This window comes from Neovison vison, chromosome 5, assembly GCF_020171115.1.
Source record: "Neovison vison isolate M4711 chromosome 5, ASM_NN_V1, whole genome shotgun sequence".
Taxonomy (NCBI): domain Eukaryota; kingdom Metazoa; phylum Chordata; class Mammalia; order Carnivora; family Mustelidae; genus Neogale; species Neogale vison.
The window spans coordinates 156,185,071-156,203,119 of NC_058095.1; the positions used below are offsets into that span (position 1 = coordinate 156,185,071).

At 38.0% G+C, this 18,049-nt stretch overlaps 1 protein-coding gene across 2 annotated transcripts in view; it reads left to right on the plus strand.

The window, feature by feature from the left end:
* The window catches only part of PCCA (propionyl-CoA carboxylase subunit alpha), a 402,014-nt gene that overhangs the window by 21,356 nt on the left and 362,609 nt on the right, over positions 1–18,049 (plus strand). The gene's annotated exons all lie outside the window — the stretch shown is intronic.

The window sequence follows — 18,049 nt, forward strand, 5'->3', positions numbered from 1 at the left end:
AATGTCAGCTTTTACTGTATAGTAGTATAATGTGGAAATTTTGAGTATTTGTGATTTCTTGTTTTACCTATACAATGTTGTTCATTTAGCTCAATTGTGACTGTCTTCCTTCTTTAAAAAAAGAAGAGAACGGGACGCCTGGGTGGCTCAGTTGGTTAAGCAGCTGCCTTCGGCTCAGGTCATGATTCCGGCGTCCTGGGATCAAGTCCCGCATCGGGCTCCTTGCTCAGCAGGGATCCTGCTTCTCCCTCTGCCTCTCTCTGCCATTCTGTCTGCCTGTGCTCGCTCTCTCTCCCTCTCTCTCTCTGATAAATAAATAAAATCTTAAAAAAAGAAGAGAACTGTTGTGGGCTTCTCTAATTTCCTGAAAATAAAGGTTAAGTATTTATCTTGTTTATTTGATGATACATTTAAAATTTTTATTGTTTACTTAAAAACAGTTAAATGAAGCAATTAAATAAACTTATTTTATGTATGTAGGTTTTTTTTTTTAATAGTAGTTTCTGGCCTCTTTTCTTTGCTAATAATTTGTTTTAACTGATAACTTCAATAGTAGTTTATATTCCTTACAAGATAGTCATGAAATAATGAGAAAACTATTACTTTAATCTCTTTCTTGATCACTAAACTAAGGCATTTATCAACAGCAAATTCCTTTAGAAAAAATTTTGTGTCACCCTAAGGCTAGTAATAGATTTAAAATTCCTCCTCCTTGGGATGCCTGGCTGGCTCCGTTGGTGGAGTGTGCCGCTCTTGATCTTGGGATTGTGAGTCCGAGTCCTGCATTGGGTGGAAAGATTACTTTTAGATCTTAAAAACAAAACAACAACAACAACAACAATTAAAAAAAAAAAACAAAAAAAACCCCAGGTGTGCTTGGGTGGCTCAGTGGGTTAAAGCCTCTGCCTTCGGCTCAGGTCATGATCCCAGGACCCTGGGATCGAGCCCCGAATCAGGCTCTCTGCTCAGTGGGGAGCCTGCTTCCTCTAGTCTCTCTCTCTCTGCCTACTTGTGATCTCTGTCAAATAAATAAATAAAATCTTAAAAACAAAAACAAAAACCCAGAACCCCTACAACAAAACCCTCTCCTTGTCCTGTGTTCATTTTCACTGTGTTCGTAGTTCATGAGGTGTTTTCATTCATGGATGAATTGAGAGAAAAAGGTTTGAATTGTGGACAGTCACTGTTTTTACATCAAGTCTGATAGTAACCTTTACTTATTTTTTCTCATATCAAAGTACAGGTAGTTCTCTATCCTGTGTTCTCATGAAGAGCACTGTTGGCATGGATTGGTCCAGAATTATATTTTGATTTTTTTCACGTTTATATTTCATTGTTGGTATTCTGGCCCCTAATAGCATGACTACCTTTTCCCGTTCTTAAATTTCTTTTTTTCTTTTTTGTTTTAAAGATTTTATTGACTTATTTGAGAGAGAGCATGAGAGGTGAGAAGGTCAGAGGGAGAAGCAGACTCCCCATGGAACTGGGAGCTCCACGTGGGACTCGATCCTAGGACTCCAGAATCATGACCTGAGCCAAAGGCAGTCACTTAACCAACTGAGCCACCCAGGTGCCCCCCATTCTTAAATTTTTGGTTTTGTGTTCTTGTTAGGTGGAAGCTAGACTTGACTAGGGGAAGGAGTGCCCTGAGACAGAGTCCCAAGTCCCTCAAGTGGAATGATAGAGATACGAACTAGAGGCGAGGATCAGGATAAGTAAGCTACACATTAAAAGTCTGGGAGCACAATATCCTGACCCTGTGGCTTCCAAAGCCTTGAGGCTGACAGACCAAAGAGCCCCAGGTGCAGAAAATGTGCTCTCCTCTTCCTCTGCTCCAGGGTAACCCCAAGACTCACTTGGAGCATGGGTAGAGCCCCCCGCTCCCGCCATGGAGGAAGTCTGCCTTGACAGGTACTAACCTTGTAGGGTCAAAAACAACTCCTTCCAACCTGTGGGAGGAGTTTCTGAAACTACTGAAGCGTTCTTGCATTAGAGACCTCTGTCCTGTCTGTTACAGCTCCTCACAGCCCAGAGAGATCCAGTAATACCCAATCCTGAACGACCCAGAGGACTTCCTGCTCTCCCATCTTGAGAGTGAACTGTCCGCTTTACTGAAGTGCTTGGCACTTGCTGCTTTCAGGCTGTCTTTATTCGAATGCTGGTCCTCATGTAAATCTTCTCGTGGCGAATCCAAGTACCCAGACCTCCATTCATGGAACACAGACTCTCCCACCCATAACATTCTGATCTAGAGCTAGAGTGTCCCTTTCCAGGCTTTGAAAAAACTAGTTTCAAAAGAGATGGTCTAAGTTTTAAGATGGCCTTTCATATCCTTCTAAAGCGGAGATGGTAGTTTCATATAGTAAAGACTTTTAGTCACTTTTTGCTGCAAGTGGAGAGGAAATGAGTCTATCAGATACTACAGTACATCATTTAGAGTAAGACTGACCAGTCCCCGCGGTGCAAGCATGCGTGCTCAGCCAGAACTCTTAGTATGATCTACTTTAAGTCCTTTACTAAAAAGGTACTGTTCAGGATAATAATGCTAGTTGGAATGTTCGAAGATCAATTTAGGCCTCAGCAGTAGAGCCATATCTGCTCTTTGCTTTCTGTGTCAGTCTCAAGAAAGCTACAGGGGTGAGTTCCTCTGACGGTTTATTTTGCTTCCTTCACCTGTGATTCAAAAAAGATTACCATCATACCTAATCAGTTTTACAATATGGGTAATCTGAATGAGATGTGCTTTTCAGATGTCTCGTTAATGTTACAATGTTTGTTTTCAAGAGGTGAGCATCTAAAATGTTACTTGGAGTACAAAAATCTTATGTGTCTTATATGTTAATTTCTTAAATGGAAATGTAAATATTGCAGCAGGAAAATACTATAACAGTTGATTGTTTTTAATGGAAGTTAATAGTTTTCACAGATAATTTTTTAACATTTAAGTGGGGGAGAAAGGATAACAGTTACTACAACAATTAAGCAGTAAGTCATACAAGGAAAGCCAAGCATCAAGGGACGCCTGGGTGGCGCAGTTGGTTAAACGGCTGCCTCCGGCTCAGGGCGTGATCCTGGAGTCCCGGGATCGAGTCCCACATCAGGCTCCCAGCTCCATGGGGAGTCTGCTTCTCCCTCTGACCTTCTCCTCGCTCATGCTCTCTCTCACTGTCTCTCTCTCTCAAATAAATAAAATAAAATCTTAAAAAAAAAAAAAAAAAAAGGAAAGCCAAGCATCTTGCAAACAATGTGTAATGGAAAAAATTGGCTTTTAAAGAAGATTATGCAGTTTTTCCCATTGGTCCCCTTTCCCTTGTCCTATTCTTTATTTTTTTTTAATTTATTTTTATTTTTAAATTATTATTATTTTTAAAATATTTTATTTATTTATTTTGACAGACAGAGATCACAAGTAGGCCGAGAGGCAGGCAGAGAGAGAGGAAAAGAAGCAGGCTCCCTGCTGGGCAGAGAGCCGGATGTGGGGCTCCATCCCAGGACCCTGGGATCTTGACCCGAGCCGAAGGCAGAGGCTTAACCCACTGAGCCACCCAGGTGCCCCTTGTCCTGTTCTTTAAAATTGTCTTCAGTTTCTTATCTTTTTTTGCTCTTCTGTGTGAATTTTAGGGTAAGCTTATTAAATTAGGCACATCTGCCAGTGTTTAGCTACTGTCTATGTGTAAACATAAACTTTCATTTCTCTTGGATAAATACCTAGGAGTGGAATTGCTGGGTCATAGGGTAGATGAGCGCCAAAGCAGCCTTTTCCTGTTTGGATAGTCAGTCTGTTTGGAGAGTAAACATATTTTAGACTTTGCAAGTTCTTTGTATGGTCTCCTTTCCTTGTGCTTTTTCTTTTTCTTAGGACCCTTTAGAAATGTAAAAATCATTCTTAGCTTGTGGGCTATAAAAAAAAAAAAAAAAAAAAGACTGGGCACCTGGGTGACTCAGTTGTTAAGAGTCTGTTTTAGGCTCAGGACACGATTCCAGGTTCCTGGGTTCCAGCCCTACATTGGGTTCCCTGCTCTTCGGGAAGCCTGCTTCTCCCTCTCCCATTCCCCCTGCTTGTGTTCCCCCTCTTGCCGTGTCTCTTTCTGTCAAATAAATAAATCTAAAAAAACAAAACAAAACACCAAAACTGTCCTTAGATTGGATTTGGCCTATGGGTGGGTGGTATTTTGCTGACTCCTGTCACAAGCAGGTGCATGTTTCAAAGAAGCTGCCAAACAGTTGTCCTACATGATTGTGCCATATTCTTGATTGTGCCATACTGTTCCCATCAATAACATGTTAGTGTTCATGTTGCTCCATATCCTTGTCTGCACTTGGTTTTATCAGTCCTTTTAATTTTTGCTATTCTACTGGTGATGTGTTATTTCATTGTAGTTTTAATTTACATTCTCTGATGGATATTGATGTTGAGTATGTTATTATATTAATGGCTATTTATATTCTTATTTGTTCAGACGTATAATTGGAAGAGTAGTACAGTGAATATTGTCTGGATTCACCAGTTGTTAACATTTTGATACATTTGCTTATATCTGTATCCATATATATGAATATAAGTATATATTATGTTTCTTCTTCTTTTTTTTTTCTTTTTGGTAAAGAATTTGAAATTAAGTAACAGACACTGTGGCTTCTTACCCCTAAATACTTTAGTATTTATTTCCAGGGAAAGGATATTCTTTTATGTAAACCCTATCAAAGCTAGGAAAATTACAAGTTGTTATGTAGTATAATAAGCAAACTGTATTCATATTTCCCAACTTGTCTCCAGGTCCTAAATTTAAAAAATATATTTTAATACATATTATACTATAATATATAAAATATATTAAAATATAGTAAAATAATATTTAATATTAAATCAATATAAATATATTTAATTTAATTTTAAATATACTTAAATATATTAAAATTTTAAATATTTTAAATTTTCCTCTCCCTCTGTCACTCCTCCTGTTTGTTCTCTCTCCCTCTCTCTCTTGCTTTAAAAAAATTTATGAGTGAGAGAGAGAGGGAGAGAGAACAAGCAGGAGGAGTGACAGAGGGAGAGGAACTGCAGGCCCCCACTGAGGAGGGAGCCCCATGCAGGGCTTGATTCCAGGACCCTGATATCAAGAACTGAGCCAAAGGCAGATGCTTAATCCAACTGAGCCACCCAGACACCCCGAATGTCCTTTTTTCTTTTTTAACCTTTTTTTTTTTTTTTTAAATCTGTGCTTTACAAACCCAGCATGGGGATTGAACTCATGACCTCAAGATGAAGGTGCTCTAATGACTAAGCCATCTAAATAAATGTCTTTATACACACACACACACACACACACACACAGACATATGACTCACAGTTCAATCAAGGTTCATGAATTGTATTTGTCTATTCTGCTTTTTTAGTCTCTTAATCTAAAATAATCCTCCTATCTTCCTTTCTTTCTTTGTTTGATTTTCATGATACCTCTATTTAGGCAAATTAGCTTATAGGTATTCTGGATTTGTTGGATTTTTTTCCTCAAGAGTAGATTCAGTTTAAATTTTTTTGAGGAGAATACTTCATAAGTGATCTTATTTCTTACTGTATCCTATTAAGAGGTTCATAATGTTGGTGGTTCTGGTTACACTAAGTTTGATGAGTTGGTTGATGTAGCTGTTAATCACTTTCCTCCATTATAATGGTAGATTTTTTTTTCCTCTTGAAATTTTTGGGTGTGAATCTTTGAATCCATGTAAATATTTGTCCCCCAACAACATCTCCTCTAATATTTTTGCATCCACTGATAAAAATTATCTGACACAATAATTACTTTGGTTATATTTGTTTGGTGCTCTCTGTTGAGAAATATGTGAAGTCTGCTCCATTTTGAATCTGCTTATTGGTATTATTTTTTTCTCATACATATTTGAGGCCTCCTTTCATGTCTTGCTCATTTTTAACTATTTATTTTGAAGCTTCTATCCTACTGCTCTAGGATCCCAAGTTCCTAGGTGTCTGTTTCTGACTTTTCCTTGTAATGGATGATCTTCTCACGTGTGTGGTTTTGGGCTTTTGACTTTTTTTTTTTAAAGATTTTATTTATTTATTTGACAGAGAGAGATCACAAGTAGGCAGAGAGGCAGGCAGAGAGAGAGAGGAGGAAGCAGGCTCCCTGCTGAGCAGAGAGCCCAATGCTGGACTCGATCCCAGGACCCTGAGATCATGACCTGAGCCGAAGGCAGCAGCTTAACCCACTGAGCCACCCAGGCGCCCTGGCTTTTGACTTCTTAATTTGCAATCTCTGCTGTTGAATCCTAGAATGGTTCGGATTACAGTTATGGCCTGTTGGGTGGGTGCTGTATTTGTTTCTTCCAGGCTCTCCTGGGTATCCTTGAGCAGGGACTAATTTCTGTATTAACTTACTGGCATGACATTTGCTGAACAGATTTTAATTTTGAGCCGCAGCAGGTAATTTTAGATATTTGTCTTCCGTGTACTGAGTAGATCAGTATGTCCCCCCTTCTCACTTTGGGAGTAACTTTTGGAGCAGCCTGGCCTTGTAGGTAGTTTTCCTTCTAATCTTTAACTCCTTTTTCTGAGAATTGAAACTCCATTCTTTAATTTTTTTTCTTTTTTTAAAGATTTTATTTATTTATCAGAGAGAGAGAGAGGGAGAGAGAGCGGGCACAGGCAGGCAGAATGGCAGGCAGAGGCAGAGGGAGAAGCAGGCTCCCTGCTGAGCAAGGAGCCGGATGTGGGACTCCATCCCAGGACGCTGGGATCATGACCTGAGCCGAAGGCAGCTGCTTAACCAACTGAGCCACCCAGGCATCCCTTTAATTTTTTTCTTACTAGATTACCAGTTTATTATTTAAAGGTATAGTTCTGAAACAGCCAGATGGAAGACCTGAATAAGGAGGGTATGGGGAGAGGACCAGAAGCGTGCGTACCCTCTCTAGGCCCACCACTCTCTTCGAATCTCCACGTGCCCACCAACCCGGTTCTTTAGATTCTCGAGATCCCCACTTCCACTCTCCGTGGTTAGCTGTGATACCAGCTCTGCTGGGTATTGTCTGACTTTCAGCTTCTTCTTTGTTTTTGATCCCTGGGGATTGCTTGTAGTTTCTTGTAAGCCAAGTTGCTCATTTAAAAGGTGTTTGTTAAATTTAATCTAGGGTTTCAGGTGCTTGTAGGGAGGGTTTGCAGGTTATCTAGTTGGCTTATTCTTGGATAGTCTTAAAACAGTATGATATCCTATCCTCTGTTGAGGAGGTTGTCCTGCTTTTTTTGAGACGTGAAGACTAATAGAGAGCAATATCAAAATCGGATTTAGGAAGGCAGTTCACAGACACTGATGAGATTACTGCGGCTGTGTCCAGGGAATGAGGCCCGAGTCCACCAGCAGTTTAATGGACTACAGTGGGAAATGGTCAGGATAGAAGAAGCGAAATGGGCATTATGCTTCTTACCAAGTCATGAATTGTCTTTTATGTGTTCTCCATGCCCTTATTATTCTTTGGAAGGATTTTTTTGGGAATGATAAAGAGACGATAGGCCTAGTGGAAGACTGTATCCTGCTAGAATTTTGGATTGTGTCGTATCTGCAGATCAACTTGGGAAGTGTTACTCTCAATTTTAAGTCCTCCTATGGACTTGGACATTCCATTTGATGTGGTTCCACTTTGATTGCTTTAATTTCAGCGGTGTTTTGTAGTTTTCAGTGTATAAGTTTTGCACTTAACTTTGTTATTTTTATTAGTAAGTATTTAGTATTTTTAATATTAGGATTGTAATATTTTAAATTTCAGTTTTTATTAATCGCAAGTTAATAGAAATACAATCAACTTTGGCATAGTGATCATGTGTTATGCTACCTTGCTGAACTTGTTCATTAGTTCCTGTATATGTATGTGTTTTTTTTTTTTTTTTAATAGATCTGTAGGAGTATCACTAGAAGACCATGTGCAAATAGAAATAGTTTTACTTCTTTCTTTTCAGTCTGGGTGCTTTTTATTTTGTATTCTTTCTTAATTGTCCTGGCTTTAGCCTTCAGAATGATAATTGAAGTAGTGAGAGTAAGCATTTTGTTTTATTCTGCATCTTTGGGGGAAACCATTCAGTATTTTACAATTACGTTTGATTTAGGCTCTGGGATTTTCATAAATTCCCCATTATCAGGTTGAGGAAATGCCCTGATATTTCTAGATTATTGAGTGTTTTTTTGTGATTGGACATTATACTATTTCACATGCTTTTTCTGTGTCTACTGAGATGATAGGGTTTTTGTCCAGTATTCTATCAGTATTCTGTTGATAGGGTGTATTACATTAAGGTTTTTTTTTTTTTTTTAAAGATTCTATTTATTTATTTGGCAGAGAGAGAGATGACAAGTAGGCAGAGAGGGAGAGGAGGAAGCAGACTCCCTGTGGAGCAGAGAGCCAGATTCGGGGCTCGATCCCAGGACCCTGGGATCGTGACCTGAGCTGAAGGCAGAGGCTTTAACCACTAAGCCACCCAGGCGCTCCTACATTAACTTTTGAATATTAAACCAGCCTTGCATTCCTGGGCTATGTCACACTTGGTCATGGTGTATAGTTTTTTGTATGTGTTGCTGGATTCATTTTATTAGTGTTTCGTTGAGAAATTTTCATCCATGGTTATAAGAGCTATTGGTCTCTAGTTTTCTTATGATGGCTTTGTTTTTGGTATCAGAGTGATGTTGGCCTCATAAGTTGGGAAGTGTTCCCTCATCTCTTACTTTTTTGGGAAGAGTCTGTGAAGAATTGGCATTAGCTATTCCTTAAATGTTTTGGTAGAATTCACCAGTGAAGCCATCTGGTTTGGGGCTTTTCTCCATGGGAAACTGTGTTTTTTGTTTTATTTTTGAAGATTATATTTTCTTAAAGATTTTATTTTATTTTATTTTTTTTAAAGATTTTATTTATTTATTTATTTGTCAGAGAGAGAGAGCGCGAGCGAGAGCGAGCACAGGCAGACAGAGAGGCAGGCAGAGTCAGAGGGAGAAGCAGGCTCCCTGCGGAGCAAGGAGCCCGATGCGGGACTCGATCCCAGGACGCTGGGATCACGACCTGAGCCGAAGGCAGCTGCTTAACCAACTGAGCCACTCAGGCGTCCCAAAGATTTTATTTTTAAGTAATCTCTCCATTCAGCATGGTGCTTGAACTCACAACCCTGAAATCAAGAGTCAAATACCCATCCTATTGACTAAGCCAGGCAGGATCCCTCTGTGGATGGTTTTTCAATTATTAAGTCTCTTGTTACAGGTTTATTCAGGTTTTGTTTTTTCATGAGTCAGTATCTGTATTTGGTGTCTTTCTAGGTTTTATTGATAGGATTATAGTATTTCCTTATTTTTGTTTCTGTAAGTTTGGTAATAATTTCTTACATTCCTGATTTTATGCACCTGTGTGTTTTTTCCTTGGTCACTTGAACTAAAGGTTTTCAATTTTATTGATATGTTCAAAGAGCCAATATTTTATATCATCTTCTCTTTTTAATTCTCTACCTCATTTATGTTTAGTCTTTATTATTCCCTATATTCTGCTTGCTCTGGGTTATTTTGCTCTTTTTAAGAGTTCCTTTCCTTTTATTTTTCTTTTCTCTTCATCTTCTTCTTCTTTTTTTTAGATTTACTCATTCACTTGAGAGAGAGGCAGAGGGAGAGAGCAATCCAAGCAGACTGTGCTGGGCATGGAGTCTGATTCAGGGCTCCGACCCATGAACCTGAGATCACGACTCTCGCTGAAATCAAGAGTTGGAGGCTAAACTGACTCTGCCACACAGGAAAAAAACCAGACAAAACAAAACCTTAAAAAATTTTTAAACTGTTTTTAAAATTTTTATTAAAGTTTCTATTTATGTATTTGAGAGAGAGAGAGTGTGAGAGCACATGAGAGGGGAGAAGGTCAGAGGGAGAAGCAGACTCCCTGCGGAGCTGGAAGCCTGTTGTGGGACTTGATCTGGGGACTCCCGGATCATGAGCTGAGCAGAAGGCAGTTGCTTGACCAACTGAGCCACCCAGGTACCCTCCCCTTAAACGTTTGTAAGGTAGAAGATGAGGTTGTTGATTTGATGTATGTATGCATATATATAAGTATGTAGTTATATTTTTTTAAAGATTTTTTTTTTTTTGACAGCACAAGAGGGGGAGCAAGAGGGAGAAGCAGGGTCCCCACTGAGCAGGAAACCCAAATATTTTGGTATTTTGTTTTACATTTTTATTTTGAAAGTATTTATTTCCCTTGTGATTTTTTGACCCACTAGTTATTTAGGAGTGTGGTGTTTAATACACATTATTTGTGAGCTTCCCAAGATTGTTTTTTTTCCTCATTTCCAGTTTCCTTCTATTTTGGCTGGACAACATGCTTTCTGTTTCTTTTCTTTCTTTCTTTTTTTTTTTTTTTTAACATTTTATTTATTTGGCAGTGTGTGTGTGCACAAGCAGGGTGGGAGTAGAAGGAGAGGGAGAAGCAGACTCCCTGCTCAGTGGGGAGCCTGTGTGGGGCTCAATCCCAGGACCGTGAGATCATGACCTGAGCCAATGGCAGACGCTTAACTGACTGAGTCACCCACGCACCCCTCTATTTGTATCTTTTAAAATTTCTTGGTGTTTGTTTTATGTCTTAGCATATGTTCTATCATGGAGAATATTTCATGGGACCTTAATGAGAATGTCTGGTCTGCTGTTTTGTGCATTGTTCTCTAGATCCTTTTAGGACTGCTGCAATATTCAAGTCTTCTGTTTCCTTGTTGATCTTCTGGTTGTTTGTTCATTATTGAAAGTGAGGTTTAACATGCTTTTAATAAATGTTAAGTATTTGTTTTGTTTTGCTCGGAGTACAAAATTGGTGATAGTTATAGACATGTAACTGTGCACGAAAGAGCCTGAATAAGGTGAGAGATTACTGATTAAGGGACTCTGGGTTGTTACAGAAGGAATGGAGTAGAGTGTTCAGGTAGAGATTCTCACAGGAATTCTTTGCAGTGTTCAGTAAGCAAGAAATTTTGACACTACTAGAATTGCTATAGACTTAGAGAAAGAAAAATAGATTTCCTTTTTAGAAAATACTTATTTTTTATGAAACCACCATAAGAACTCAGCAATCAATATCTGGCCAAAGATAGTAAGCGAAAAATAAAATTACAATGACTGTCATATATTGATAGAAGAATCCTAATAGGAAATAGGGTAACATAATTTAAATAGTATGCTGCAGCCACACAGAATGTATTCATGACATTTCAGTATGGTTCAGTATTAGAGACTATTAACTTAATTGAATATACTAATAAGTTAGTAGAGGGAAACTAGATGATCATCTTGATAGAAGCGGAAATGTCATTACAAGAAATTCACTGTCTTCTTGTAAAATCCTTAGTAAAACAGGATTAGATGCATGCTGCCTTCCTTTAATAAAAAGGTTATACCTCATGGAAGCATTCTTATGAAATTCAGGATGAAGACTGATAGATTCATTATCACTACTATTATTTAATAGCATTTAAAAAATATTTATTTATTTGACTGAGACACAGTGAAGGAGGGAATACAAGCAGGGGGAGTTGGAGAGGGAGAAACAGGCTCCTGGCTGTGTAGGGAGCTTGATGCAGGGCTTGATTTTAGGACCCTGTGGTCATGACCCAAGCTGAAGGCAGAGGCTTAACGACGGAGCCACCCAGGTGCCCCAGTAGTATTCTAGAAGTGCTAAGTAATGCAGTTAGACAAGAGTTGTAAAATGATGGGAGGGAAAGGCAGAAATAGTAAGATTGTATTGAGTTTCAGTTAACTGAATAAGTCTTCAGAAATAGTAAAAAAAAAAAAAATCACTCTTCTAGTTAAATATATATAGCTTTCCTGTATATGTATCAACAAGGTGGAAAACACAACTTAAATATAGCTTCATAGAAATAGTGGAAAAGGTAAAACACTTTGGTCTGAAATTTGTAGGACTTAAATTTCTTATTTTTGTGTAGGGAAATTGTATAGTATAAATAGTATAAATATTAGTTATTTGAGGGGCACCTGGGTGACTTAAGTCGTTAAGCATCTGCCTTCAGTTCGCATCTGGGTCTTGGGTCCTGGGTCCTGGGTCCTGGGTCCTGGGTCCTGAGATCAAGCCTGCTTGGTGGGAAGCCTGCTTTTCCCTCTCCCACTCCCCCTGTTTGCATTGCCTCTCTCTCGCTGCTGCTCTCTCTCTCTCTGTCAAATAAATAAATAAAATCTTTAAAAATAGAAATATTAGTTATTTGAAAGTTAGTGTACTTTTTTTGTTAAATCCTAATATAATGTAATATGGTGGAGGGGGGTTTGACAAAGGACTAAATTTGCAGAATGGCCTAGCCAATTCTCTGGAAAATTGAATAGGGGACTATTTTGACAGATATTAAAGTACATTTTAATATTTTACTAGCAGAAATAATCAGGGCCAGTCCATAAAACATTGGAGCAAGAAGAGACAAGGCTTTGGAGTAAATGAATTAGATTTTAGGCAGAGGGCTGATACAGGAGAACTTCTTGATTTGTTGATGTAGGCCTTATTATTATATTGACTTATTTAGGTAGTCCCAGGGAAGTGAAGAAGTATAAAAGATAAGAAATATTTGGGTTTAGTGACTGGGACCTCCTAAATTGGAAGGTGGATCCTACTTCATTAGTTTGGTCGATAATGGGAACAAAGAATTGGTGAAACTAAAGGTTGTACTCAAAATGCATGTTAGGTAACGGTTTACTTTTACAACTTTTTACAAAAAGATTTATTTATTTTGAGAGCGAGTGTGCATGTGAGGGAGCCTGAGCAGGAGGTGGTGGGAGGAACCAAGGCAGAAGCAGGCTCCCCGCTGAGCAGGGAAACAGTCCAGGGGCTCTAGATCCCAGGACCCTGGGATCATGACCTGAGCCAAAGGCAGGCACTTAACTCACTGAGCCTCCCAGGTGTCCCTACAACTTTGTTTTTAAAAAAACTCATATGCTTTCCCATGCGAAATAGCAAAATACTGCTATTTATAACAAACCTCTGAAGTCACGGTTTTGATTTTTCTTAAAATGGATTAAATGATTTCTGTATTTTAACCTTTGACTGTATTTTCTATCTGGACTCTTAAATTGAATATGTCACAGTTTTGTTCCTTCGTGAACAGTAGTGTTGGATTTAAATGAGAAATACCTGATACTGACTGCTTTAAAACAAAACTTAAACTGGGGAAGTAGCCATCGTGACTCACATCTTGGTCAGGCAGCCTGCTCTTTGAAGTACGATTCCTGGTGGGTATTGTAGTCTTACCCTTAGGATTCAGTAATGAGATTGAGCAGGGTTTCCTGTGAGCACTGTGGGATGATTGACAGTAAGGTGAGGGGAATCATCACTTAGCATGCCTACCCTTGATACTATTTCCCTGCTGTCTGGGGAGGGACCGAGGACAAATAGGACTTCGTGATGTCTATGTAATTAGTGTATGTTGGTTCCAGCTGAACAAACTGGAGGGTAATGATCAGGTAAATGAAGAAGGAATACATTAACGTAGGCTAAGGTATAAAAGACCTTTGGGAAAACCTTATAAAATTTTTATGGGGTTGTTAGAATATCTTTATTTTTTATTTTTGCATTTTTTTATGTGTCTGTTGTTAGAATGTTTTTAGTTTTTTCTTAGATGTATAGAGATGAAAGCATTTTAAAGGTAAAAAACTCATGCATTAACTTTTTATCATTTGTATGATAGACTTTTCAGGATATTTTTCAACCTTTAAGTATTCGGAAAAGAGTTAAAGTTCTTAAGTTAATATGTTTCACAGTCTGTTAAGAACTTATTTAATCATTGATCCTCAAATAGGAATAGATGACTAGGGACACGTTTGTAAAACTTTGGTGATAACTGAATTCAGGTGGCCATTTATTATATGTGTGTGTGGTTTAGATAGTATGTTTAAATGACATTTTCTTAAACTGCTTTTACTAGTACACAGTATTTTAAGATGATGGCCATGAGGGTCCCTCTTTCCCATCTGATCTTAATTCATTCAGAAACAAGATTGCAGTGGAAAAGCTATAGTTTCCCAATTCCTTCTCTGTATAAATACTAATTGTCATTGTTCAATGTAAAGTTTTCTTATCAGCAACATAAAATTGCATAACAAAGCCTCTGATAGTTACTGCAATTCTGCATTTAATGGGAAGGGAGGAATTGGTTTCCTTAATGTGATTTTGGACCTTGGGGTTCTGATAATTAGGCAATTAAAGGGTTTTAAAATGACATATTTGCTTTAAAACTTGTTATTGTTCACTTTTCTTGTGAAACTTAGTACTTTCAATAACCTTTTTGGATTAAGAATACAGTGTATGGGGCCGCCTGGGTGGCTCAGTGGGTTAAAGCCTCTGCCTTCGGCGCAAGTCATGTTACCAGGGTCCTGGGATCCAGCCCCACATTGGGCTCTCTGCTCAGCAGGGAGCCTGCTTCCTCCTTTCTCTGTGCCTGCCTCTCTGCCTACTTGTGATCTCTCCCTGTCAAATAAATAAATAAAATCTTAAAAAAAAAAAAAGAATACAGTGTATCTACCTATGCAAATTTAAAACACTAGATTTTACAGTGAAGGAAAAGAAAGTATGCGAGATGTTCAGACTTTTTCTATTTTTGCTTTTATTGTCCTTGGAAAAATATATTTTGCAGAAACATTGTACTACATCAATTTAGAATGTTTTGATTATCTTTGGCTTGAATAAATTACTTTCTCTACATTTTTGGGTAAAATGGAATAGGTTAGGATTCCTGGTAGGGATTTGTTCACATTAATATGGCTCATCAGGGACATTATATTTAATTGGAGATCCTGCCGAATAGTAGCAGGAGGCTGAAGAGAATTATTTAGCATTAGCAGTGGCTCGTCTGGGAGTTGTGCACTAATCAAGGAGCTTGAGTGTTAGCAGTGGGGATGATGGGAATTATGACGATTATGACATGTAAGCATGTCTGTGTGCGAACTGGACAGGCAATGAGTTAATCAAGAAGTATATTAAATGGCTCCCATGCTGATTCATTATTATCTACCATAGTGCCTGTCAGGTTGTGTATTTAAAAAATACAATTATTGCTGAATTCAGTATGTATAAATTCAGCCACCATTCTCGCTTTTCAATAAAATAACCTCAAATTACCTAATACATATAAAAATAGAAAAATGAACCAACCCTGCTGACTGTGTGATTTGTGTATTATAGTCTCTCTCTCTCTCTTTTTTTTTAACACTTTAGAGTGAACCCTTAATTTTAGATTCATTTAAAAATTGCTTTGCCCTTTGATTTATTTGTTTAAATACTCTGGCTTATTTCTACTGCATAAAAAGTTTGGGTTCAAAAGCAAATTTTTTATATCTTTATTATTTATTTATTTTAAAGATTTTATTTATTTATTTGACAGAGATCACAAGTAGGCAGAGAGGCAGGCAGAGAGAGAGGAGGGAAAGCAGGGTCCCTGCTGAGAGATCCCCATGCAGGGCTCCATTCCAGGACCCTGGGGATCACGACCTGAGCCGAAGGTTGAGGCTTTAACCCACTGAGCCACCCAGGTGCCCCTATATCTTTATTTTTTAAGATGAAAAGTAATTCCAATATTTCCAAAAGATACTAATATTTAACATATGAAGCTGGAGATAAAGCATTAATCTTTTCCACCATCAAAATGCTCCAAAAAAAATCAGGGGGTGGGCGTGGTAGTGGTAGAAATTTCCTTTGCTTTAGTGGGTGGTCTCTTTGTGCCAGGTAGACCCATTCTGTGCCCAGCATGGCTAGAGCCATCTGTTACGAAACTATCAGTTAGAAATGCTAGAAATGTACGTATTTTGGGGAAATGGAGCTAATAAATTGAATTCCTTTTAGAAAATAAATTGAAATACCGCATAAATCCATGAGCAAACTGGATTATATCTATGGGCAAATTCATAGAGTTACTGTACAGATGAACACACACAGTTTCTTTCTTTTGTTGTAAGCACTGCCAAATTTAATAAAACTTTCTACCAAACCTTGACCTTCATGTGTTAATTAAAGCAATATTATGGGTACTGCTCAAAATGTTAACCTGTGGGTGGTGGTTATTGAAATCCATGATCTGTGGAGTCCGTATTAGTGGTCATCTGCATCAGAAATAAAACTTGCAACCAAGACTGTCCCTTGGGTGCTGTGAGCTCAGCAGGTTAAATCGTCAAAACCTGTCAAAGCTTCTTAAAAGACGGATGGTTTAAGCCCCGTGGAGTTAAAGGTAAACCAATCATTCCAGTTAGAAAGGACTATGACTAGCAGCAATGTAAAAATTACATTTGGACAGGAAAAAAGGATTTATATCAATTTCTTCATGTATGAATTATTTTATTGACACATGTGTTTGCATACTTTTTATATTAAAAAATATTCCAACTTTAAATCGTGGAGAGTAACTTGTGAAAATTTTCCTTTCTAAATGGGAAAAGGGTATCCCAAAACCACCTCAATTTTGTTAACAAAACTTAAACACAGTGAAATATTGTGAGTATATTTTGTTTTTGTAGATTTCAAAGTTTCTGGCAAAATTGAAACACCATAGTTTGAAAAAGAACATTATGTGTTTCAGTGTAGTTAATGCCTGATGGTAAGAAAAAGTACTTAATCATAGACTTTTTCCAAACATCTGTTTAAGAAGGTTTAGAAGTTTTGTTAGTTTTACTGAAAAAGGATGTCACAAATATTTGAAAATATAGCTTGCCTTTATAAATGTTTATTTTTATTTTGTTAAATTCCAGTACAGATAACATACAGTGTTAGAGGAGTTTCAGTTATATAATACAGTGATTGAACAAGTCTATACTTAATGCTTATCTTAAGTGTACCCTGAATCTCCTTCACTTATTTCACCCATTGCTTCACCCACCTCCCCTTTGGTAACCACCAGGTCAGTCTCTATATTTAAAGAGTCAGTTTTCTTTTTCTTTGTTTCTTCATTTGTTTCTTCAATTCCACAGTGAGTGAAATCATATGCATTAGCTTTGACTTCTTTCGCTTAGCTTTGTACCTGCTTGGTCCATCCATATTGTTGCAAATGGCAAGATTTCTTTTCTTTCTTTCTTTCTTTCTTTTTTTAATGGGTAATATTCCTGTGTGTGTGTGTGCGTGTGTGTGTATGTACATGTACCACATCATCTTTACGCATTCATCTGTCCGTGGACACTTTGACTGCTTCCATAATTTGGCTGTTGTAAATAATGCTACAGTAAACATAGCAGTGCGTATATCCTTTGAATTTAGTGTTTTTGTATTCTTTGGGTAAATACCCAGTAGTGGAGTTGTTGGATCATACGGTAATTCTGTTTAATTTTTTTGAGGAATCACCTCGATGCTGTTTTCCACAGTGGCTGAAATGAGTTTGCATTTCCACCAACAGTGCATGAGGGTTCCTTTTTCTCTACATCCTCCCTAACACTTGTAGTTTCCTCTTTTTTTTTCCCTTAAGATTTTAAGTAATCTCTCTAGTCAGTGTGTGGCTCAAACCTACCACCCCTAGGTCAAGAGTTGCGTATCCTACTGACTCAGCCAGCCAAGCATCCCTTGACTCCTTGATTCTAGCCATTCTGGCCGCTGTGAGGTGATACCTCATTGTGGTTTTCATTTGCATTTCCCTGATGATGAGTGATGTTGAGCATCTTTTCATGTATCTGTTGGCCATTTGTATGTCTTCTTTGGAAAGATGTCTGTTCCTGTCTTCTGCCCATTTTTAATTGGATTATATGGAGGTTTTGGTGTTGTCTCAGATCTTTATGTATCTTTTGAATAACTTCTTTCTCTTGCTTTTGAAGTTCTCTGTTTATCACTACTTTTTGTCACTTTAATTACTACGTGTCCCGGTGTGGACCTCCTTGAGTTGATTATGTTGGGAGCTCTCTGTGCCTTCTGGATCTGGATGTCTGTTCCCCTCCTCAGATTCAGAATTTTTCAGCTTCAAATATATTCTTCAAGTTCTTTCCCTGTTTCTCTGTCTCCTTTGGGGCTCTCTGAAATGTGAATGTTATTAATGCTTGATGATGTCACTGACTTC